Here is a 7,791-nt window from a genome sequence, read left to right as displayed (position 1 = left end):
TGACTAAATTCTAGCCAATGTAAGCAGAAATTATGGAGTAGGTCTCCTAGAAAGACTTTCTTAAAAGCAGACTCATTTGGCAGGAAGATATACTTTTCTCTTGGCCTCTTCCGTTTTCCGTCTGCCTGAAATGGGATAGTGGGACCCAAAGTGGCCGTTTTGTGATTGAGATAAATTTGAGAAGAAAATGCACACATTAAATATGGCGAGAGGAAAAACGACTGCCTGACTCGCTAATGAAGTCAACATACAGAGAGCCCCATCAGAACTTCTGTTATGAGAATATTAAAATCTGTTGTCTGTAGCGGAGCTGATGTAACCCATAATTGTGAACTTCCCCAGGGTCTGTTCTTGTCTTCTCTTTTTGTGCCACACACTTCTCCCAGCTGGTTTCATCTGCTCCCACTGTTTCAGGAACCATCTACATCATAAAGACTCCCAAAATGATGCCTACACCTTCTGCCTATCTCCCAAGCTCCCAACGGACTCAGATATCCCCACTGGGGGGCACTTAGAAGCAGGTGGGGACGGCATGGATTCTGCAGTCAGGCAGGTGTCATTTCCAGCCCTGACTCTGTTACTCTCCAAGCAAGCTTAGGGGAACAGCAGCACCTCTAAACCTTAGCCTTCTCACCTGTGAAATGAACATAATACCACTACTTTCATAAGTAGGTTTTTATGACAAAAATATACAGAAACAATACGTGGCATGAAACCAGTGCTAAATATGTTTAGCTACCTCCTCCCTGTCACCCTTCCCATCCTCCCCTCTATCTTCTGTCCTCTCACCACAAGGTAAATGGCTTTACTCTGTCTCCAAAGCTAGAAACCTTGGACTCTCCTTCAACTTCTCTGTTATTCCCCATTATTCCATCAAAGCCCACCAGTGACCAGATTCTGCTGCTTTTATCCCAGAACCATGGCTGCACTTTTCTGGCTCCCTGGTTTAAACTCTCGCTCCCCCTTGTCTGGCTTATTCCTGTGGCCAAGCACAGGCTCTCCACAACTTATCTTCCATCAGAGCTGCCCCTTTAAAACAAACAAGAAAAAAAGATCTTGGTGGTGCAGGGGGCACAGGTTTGATCCCTGATTGGGGAAATTTCACATGCTGTGGGCATGATTAAAAAAAACAAAAAGTTTTGTGTCAACACAGCATATTGACCTTCCCTGAATTCTGATGCCTACAAAATAAAATCCAAATTCTACAGACGGTCCTCTAAGGTGTCCCCTCTCCCTCTCCCTCTCCAGAACTCACTGTTCTCCAGACGTCTCAGGCTTTCCCTGACTCTGTCACACCTCCTGGGATGTGTGTGTGTGCGGTCCATTAAACCACAGCACCACCATTAATATGTGGCCCAATAATCGAAAACTTAAACTTTTCTCCCTGCATTTCCCCCTTTGCCCTCACCCATTCTAAAAGGCTCTGCTCCAGTCTCAGGGGAACAGGGTCGGATTGTAGACACTTCCCTTCCTGGCTCATCTTTCCCCAGGCCTAAGTTAGCTGAGCTGAATGGGGTGGGGGTGGGGAGGGTACATCCCTAGTGGAAACTGACCAGAGGGAGATATATCCCCCAAACCAATAAGAGATGGCTGGGCCTGGGGAGAGGAAAGAGGGGCTTCTGGGGCCTGCCAGCAGCAGGGACCTGAGCCCTGCTTTCTAGAAGCACTGGAGGATGTACTGGGCAGTTGGTGGAAATAGTCATGCTATCTCAGGGCGATGGGGTCCTGCAGCCAGGGTTCATGTGTCACAGAGACAGCAGCAAAGGGGAATGTGGGGCCCTGCTGGCTGAGTAACAGACCAGGATTTCAGCAGAGCCTGGGGTGCAGGGGGAAGCCACAGGAAAGACTAAGATTGAATTTCCTGCAAGCCTAACAGGATGGGGGCTGAGAGTGAAAATGAAGTTGAATGATAAGAAATCATGAAATGGGGTGTTTGGTGCCCTGAGTTTCTTACCTGCTTGAGAAGCAAATGTCTGCCCATCTTATTGGGTTCCTGCCCTGCCCTTGCCCATGTGCCCTCTGATCTCTTGCTCTGCTCTTTCAGCCCCAGAGTTCTGGCTCCCTGAACTGCAACAAGGAGTTCCTGCCAATCCTGACAACTTCACTCCTGGTTCATTGGACTTTGAGTTCTCTGCATAGCTGTGGACTCCGCAGGCAGTCTGTCCCAATATATCCGCAGCCGGGCCAGCCTCTAGCCCCCGAGGGTAAGGGTGAGAAGCAACACGCTGCATAGACCTTTTCTTTCCTCCCTCTTCTCTGACAATTTTATTTCGCTTTCAGGACTTTGCTAAAATGTCTCCTCCTAGGCACCTTCGCTGACCTCCCTAGGAAACATTCTTTGTCTGGGTTTCCAAAACACTTTGCTTCTACCTTTGTGTTTGTCAAATGTTTTTGTTTTTTAAACTTTTCGGGGTATAGTTGCTTTACAGTGTTGTGTTAATTTCTGCTGTACAATGAAATGAAAGTATATATACATGTATATGTTTACATACACATATATATGTGCATATATATCCCCTCCCTCTTGGACCTCCCTCCCACTTCCACCTCCCATCCCACCCCTTTGGCAGCGAACTGAGTGCCCTGTGGTATTCAGCAGGTTCCAACTAGTTAGCTGTCTTACACATGGTAGTGTAGGTATGTCAGCCCCAATCCCCCAATTCATCCCACCTTCCCCTTCCCCTCTGCATGTCTACATGTGTGTTGTCTACACCTTCATCTTCATTCCTGTCCTCGCATATAGGTTCATCTGTACCATTTTTCTAGATGCCACACATATGCGTTAACCTGTACTGTTTGTTTTTCTCTTTCTGACTTACTTCATTCTGTATGACAGACTCTAGATTCATCCACATCTTTACAAATGACCCAACATGGTTCCTTTCCATGGCTGAGTAATACTCACATGTGTTATTACTTGTGTATTTACATGGTGGCCTTTTCAACAGGAACCATGTCTCATTCACCTGGCACAATGTCAGCTACAGAATAGGGCCTCACAAATGCTTGTTAAGTGCCATTTCTCACGCAGTGCCCCAGATTCTCATTCACCCTTCTATCCTTCTTTCTCTGTATTGAGTAGGTATGCTTTTGACTACAAGTAACAGAGAACTTGACTACAGTGGCTTAAACAGAGATTTGTTTTTCTCACTTGAAGAGAAATCCGGGGATAAGCAACCGAGGGCTGTCAGAGACCTAGCCTCTTCCTATCTTCCTGTCCTTCCAGTTTCAGTGTGTTGTTCATAAATGCTGTTGTACCTCCAAGCACTCCATATAAGTTCTAAACAAGAAGTAGGAAGGGTGAAAGGCCAAGTGTGTCCTTTTGCATTAGGAAAGCACAGGTTTTCCCAGACTTCTCCTCACATCTCATTGGCCAGAATATGTCACATGACCACCCCTAGCTGCAAGGGAAGCTAGAAGGGGAAGGCAGGGGTGAAAGTGGAGGAGCTTGGATGTGAATAACATTCTTGGCTCTCAGCCCAGACCTACTGAATCAGACATGCTGGGGGTGGAGCTCACAATCTTTGTTGTATCAAGACCCCTCAACAATTCTGATTCAGCTGAAGTTGGAGAACCATGGTCATATATGATGGCCAGCGTCCTGGAAGGGGAAAATCCTAGACTAGAATTCAGATCACCCATTTCTTACTATAACTTTTGTTGCTGACCAGCCAGGAAACCTTGGTTTTCTGACCATTGAGTTGTGGTGAGGATCAACTTAAATAGTGTAGATGGAAACATCTTGAGAGCTGTAAGTCATGGATAGTTATACTGATTTTGAAATTATAAATTTCTTAGTTCACAGTTTATGTAGCTGACACATTCAGCAGATTGCAAATGCTTGGGAAAAGCAAAACTACCCATAAAAGGCATAAAAAGATCGAAAAGTTATGACAGTAAGGGACAAAAATAGAAATTGAAACCACAGACGTTCAAAATACACTGTTATCAAAAACAAATGTTTGCAGCAGTCCCAGTGGTTGCTGCTACAGGTGGTTTCCATGAGAGGAAGGAGGACATACGTAGTTTCAAAACAAATACTTTGGGGGATAATGAAATGGAGCATTTAGGGGAAAGGGTTGGTAAGAAGATGTGGAACAAATGTAAGGGATTTGGTGTTCTGCCGTTTGGATTAAACATACTGAGACCTCATTGTCTGAGTTCCAAGTAGAGTGTCCATGCCTCCCTGTAGTAAAACCTGCTCACTCAATCTATTTATTCCACAACAGTCTCTCATGTAACAGACATTGAGTGGTCTCTACCAGTGAACCTGGCCAGTTCATCAGCTGCTCACTAGGCACCAAGGAAGTCACAGTCAGGTCTACATTTGCCTTCAGATAACCTTCCAGGGTAGGAACTGGCCATGATTAAAATAGCAGAGGTGTACCAACACTGTGTGTGTCACACTGGGGGTGTGACCTGTCTGCTCAGGTGAAAACCACAGTGTCAGGAAGGAAGTGCTGACAACTCTGTGAATACAGTAAAAATCAGTGAATGTACAATTTAAATGAGGGAAATTTATGACAGTTGAACTATATCTCAATAAAGCAGTTTAAAAAAAAAAGAATGAAGTGTTTTCACTCAGAGACCCCGTGACATAGAGGCTCAGCTTAGAGACTGTGTGTCCATGTGTCAGTTAACTTTGTACAAAATGTGAAGCCAAGGTTTATTTACTGATTGATTTGTTTAACATCTGGACTCCAACACACACATGCTGTGATAAGAGAGCTTGTAAAAGCAAAATCACAAAGCCACCCGTTCCTTGGGCTTATGAAAGAGGGTAGCAATCTGCATGTGAAAAGCTGATGATGTAACTGGCTGAAACTGGTGGTGACCTGAAGCCCAGTTCAATTCAAATAAATAGGCCAGTTCTGGGTCACAGATTCCAAATATTCAACCACGGTGAAACTGGACTTTCTGGGGGTGTTTCAGCTCATTGATCAGTCGGACAGAGCCTAACCTACTTCTCCTCCTTCCCCTTCTGTGGACCCAAGACCACTCAGCCAACCCCTGAGTGCAGGGCTAGTAGGTAGCTGGGACAGCTGTAAATCCATGCATGCTCATGTTTACTCCATCGTGATCCTCTGCTCCTTTCCTGGGGAATTCCTACAGTTATTGCTGGTATTGAAATGTAGCTGGCGAGACCATGAGTCTCTGGGTCGAGTGCAAGCCCCACCACTCACAAGTTAGTGACCTGGGTAAGTCAGTTCACACCGCTTGATCCCATCCCCTCTCAGAGCTTTGAGGACTTTGTACTGACCCGCTCTCTCCCTCACAGTGGTCTCAGCTTCTCTGTCGTGCGTTTCTCACCAGCTGTACCAGTGGCTGGAACTTCTCCCAGAGTAAAAATCCAAAATAAAGACAAAACCTCCCTGTCTCCCCTGTCACCTCCAGTGCAGCCCTTTGCTCTCCTTCACAGCAAAATTCCTGAAAAGGAATTGCTTAGTGATAAGTGCCCCCTTGCCCTGAAATCCATATGCTGAAGCCATAAACCCTAGCACCTCGGAATGTGACAACATTCGTAAAAGGGCCTTTCAAGAGGTGATTAAACGGGGGCAGTCTGAGAGGGCCTCCGTCCAATATGACTGGTGTCCTCACCAGAAGAGAATATTAGGACATAACACAGAGGGAAGGCCACCACCTGAGGGTGAGAGACCTCAGGAAAAAATCAACCCTGCCTGCCCATACCTTGATCTTGGACTTCCAAGTCTCAAGAACTGTGAGGAAATAAATGTCTAGTGTTTAAGCCACCCAGTGTGTGGCACTTTGTTATGAGCCCTAGCAAATTAATACACTTAGACATTCTGCCTCTGCTTTCTCCTTTCCTAGTCTCTCTCGGGATTTTCCTTCCTCTTGTGAACCTAGTCCAGTCATCATTCCGTAGCCACCAACCAATCCGCCAGACCTGCTCACCCGACGTTACCGCTGGCGGCCATCTTGCTGGATCCAGACGCCACAACACCGTCCTCATCAGACTCTGCTTCTCTGCAGTTTCTTTCCTTCCGAAGGCATTTTGAGCCCTCAGATTCCAGGTTATTTCACTCTTAAGTTTTCATTCACCCCATCGGCTGCTCCTTCTCAGTCTTCTCGGCTGAATATTCCTTCTTTCTGTCTTCTAAAAGTGAGAGCCCCTGGCCAGGCCTCAGCCCTCTTCTCGGTCTATAATCTTTCCCTCGGTCATTGCATTCAGTTCTTTGGCTTGAAGTGTTAATAAAAAGCTGATAAGTCATACATCTGCCTGAGCAACCCCTACCTACTTGTTCCTTGAGCTCCAGGCTCAATATTCAATTGCCTGGAACATTTTCCCTGAATATCCAAAGAGCATTTCAGACTCAAGGTGTCTGAAGATCCAGGCTTTAACTTCTCATCATATTTAGAATGAAATCGAGATTTCTCATTCCTGCTTGCAAGTTTCCTCATTACCCTTTAGACAGCATTTTCCTCCACAGTCCCTTCCCTCACCACACCCCCTGCACTCTGCTGGCCCTCTATGCACACCTGGGATGGCCTTTACACTTACTGTTCCTTCTGCCTGTACTCTTGAGTCACTGCCTAGAGCCTCACAAGGCCTATTTGGTCCTTTGCATCACTCAGGGCTTGACTCAAAATTCACCTTCTCGAGAGGCTTTTTTTTGACCCATTGTCTCAGTATCACTCTCCTGAAGGTTGCAGAATTCAGTACACTCAGGTTATACTAATAACATTTTAATAAGCTCCTACTATAGTGCTGAGCATTATATTAAATGCTTTATATGCATGATCTCATTTACTTATCACAGCCACCTAATGAGACATTCTTATCATCCTTACTTTGCAAGTGAGGAAACCAAGGCTAAGAGTGGTTAAACCAAGGTTAAACAATTTGCACTAAGGTCTGATTCCAGACCTGGTGCTCTTAACCATGAAGCTCAGCTGCTTCTCGCTTTAAATGCTATTCCTGATTATGGACAATATGGCTTCCAGGAATTTCCTTTCCAGGATTAATTAGTTTCCACTGCACTTGTGTTTGAGCTGGTAAAGTAACTCTGCTGTATCAGTGTTTGCCAGGGAGGCACTTATTTTCCAATCTCTGGTTTTAAACAATCAGATAATACAAAATGCAGGTTTCATGGGGACAAAGTCAAACATGCGTCCAGACCACCTCTGTGGTTCTTGCTTATAGACTTATTAAAGAAGATAAGGGTATTTTCCTCATCTTTCTTGTTTGGAGATAGGCTCAAGTTCTCAGAAGCTATTAACACTTTTAAACTTTAGTTTTTTTCTCTTAAAAAACATCCTATTTCCACAAGGTGATTAGAAATAAAATCCTTAAAATAAAATTCTTAGATAAACATCAGTGTTCTGGTGAGAACAAACATTTGTCAAATACCTACATGTCCCAAGCACTTTTCTGCTATCACTGTCTAAGTAGGTATTATTTCCCATCTTTTACAATTAAGGAAACTGAGGCACTAGAAGATAAATGATCCACTATAGCACAGGAACTCTGCAATTCCTATCCCTTCCTTCTTTCCCAGATAGTACATGCCGCAAAGTGGTTTTGCCTTCCCAACATGATACTGAATTGACTCCCTGAAGCCATTGTTCTTGGGACTCTGAAATTTAGTCCCAGGACATAATGACAATCACAAAAGCCACTTCTCAGGGACCTATATGCCTTTGTGGCCAAAACCCAAAGACTAACAGAGGAATTTCAAGATCCGGGCCAGTCCTCTTGAACTCATGGACTTACGGGGTCTGCTCAGGTAACTGTCAGATACCAGGTCCTGCCAAATTCTCAGTGACACTGCT

The sequence above is a fragment of the Muntiacus reevesi genome, chromosome 12 (genome assembly GCF_963930625.1).
Source record: "Muntiacus reevesi chromosome 12, mMunRee1.1, whole genome shotgun sequence".
NCBI lineage: Eukaryota > Metazoa > Chordata > Mammalia > Artiodactyla > Cervidae > Muntiacus > Muntiacus reevesi.
The sequence above is the reverse complement of the archived record's forward strand: the minus strand, read 5'-3'. Positions refer to the sequence as shown.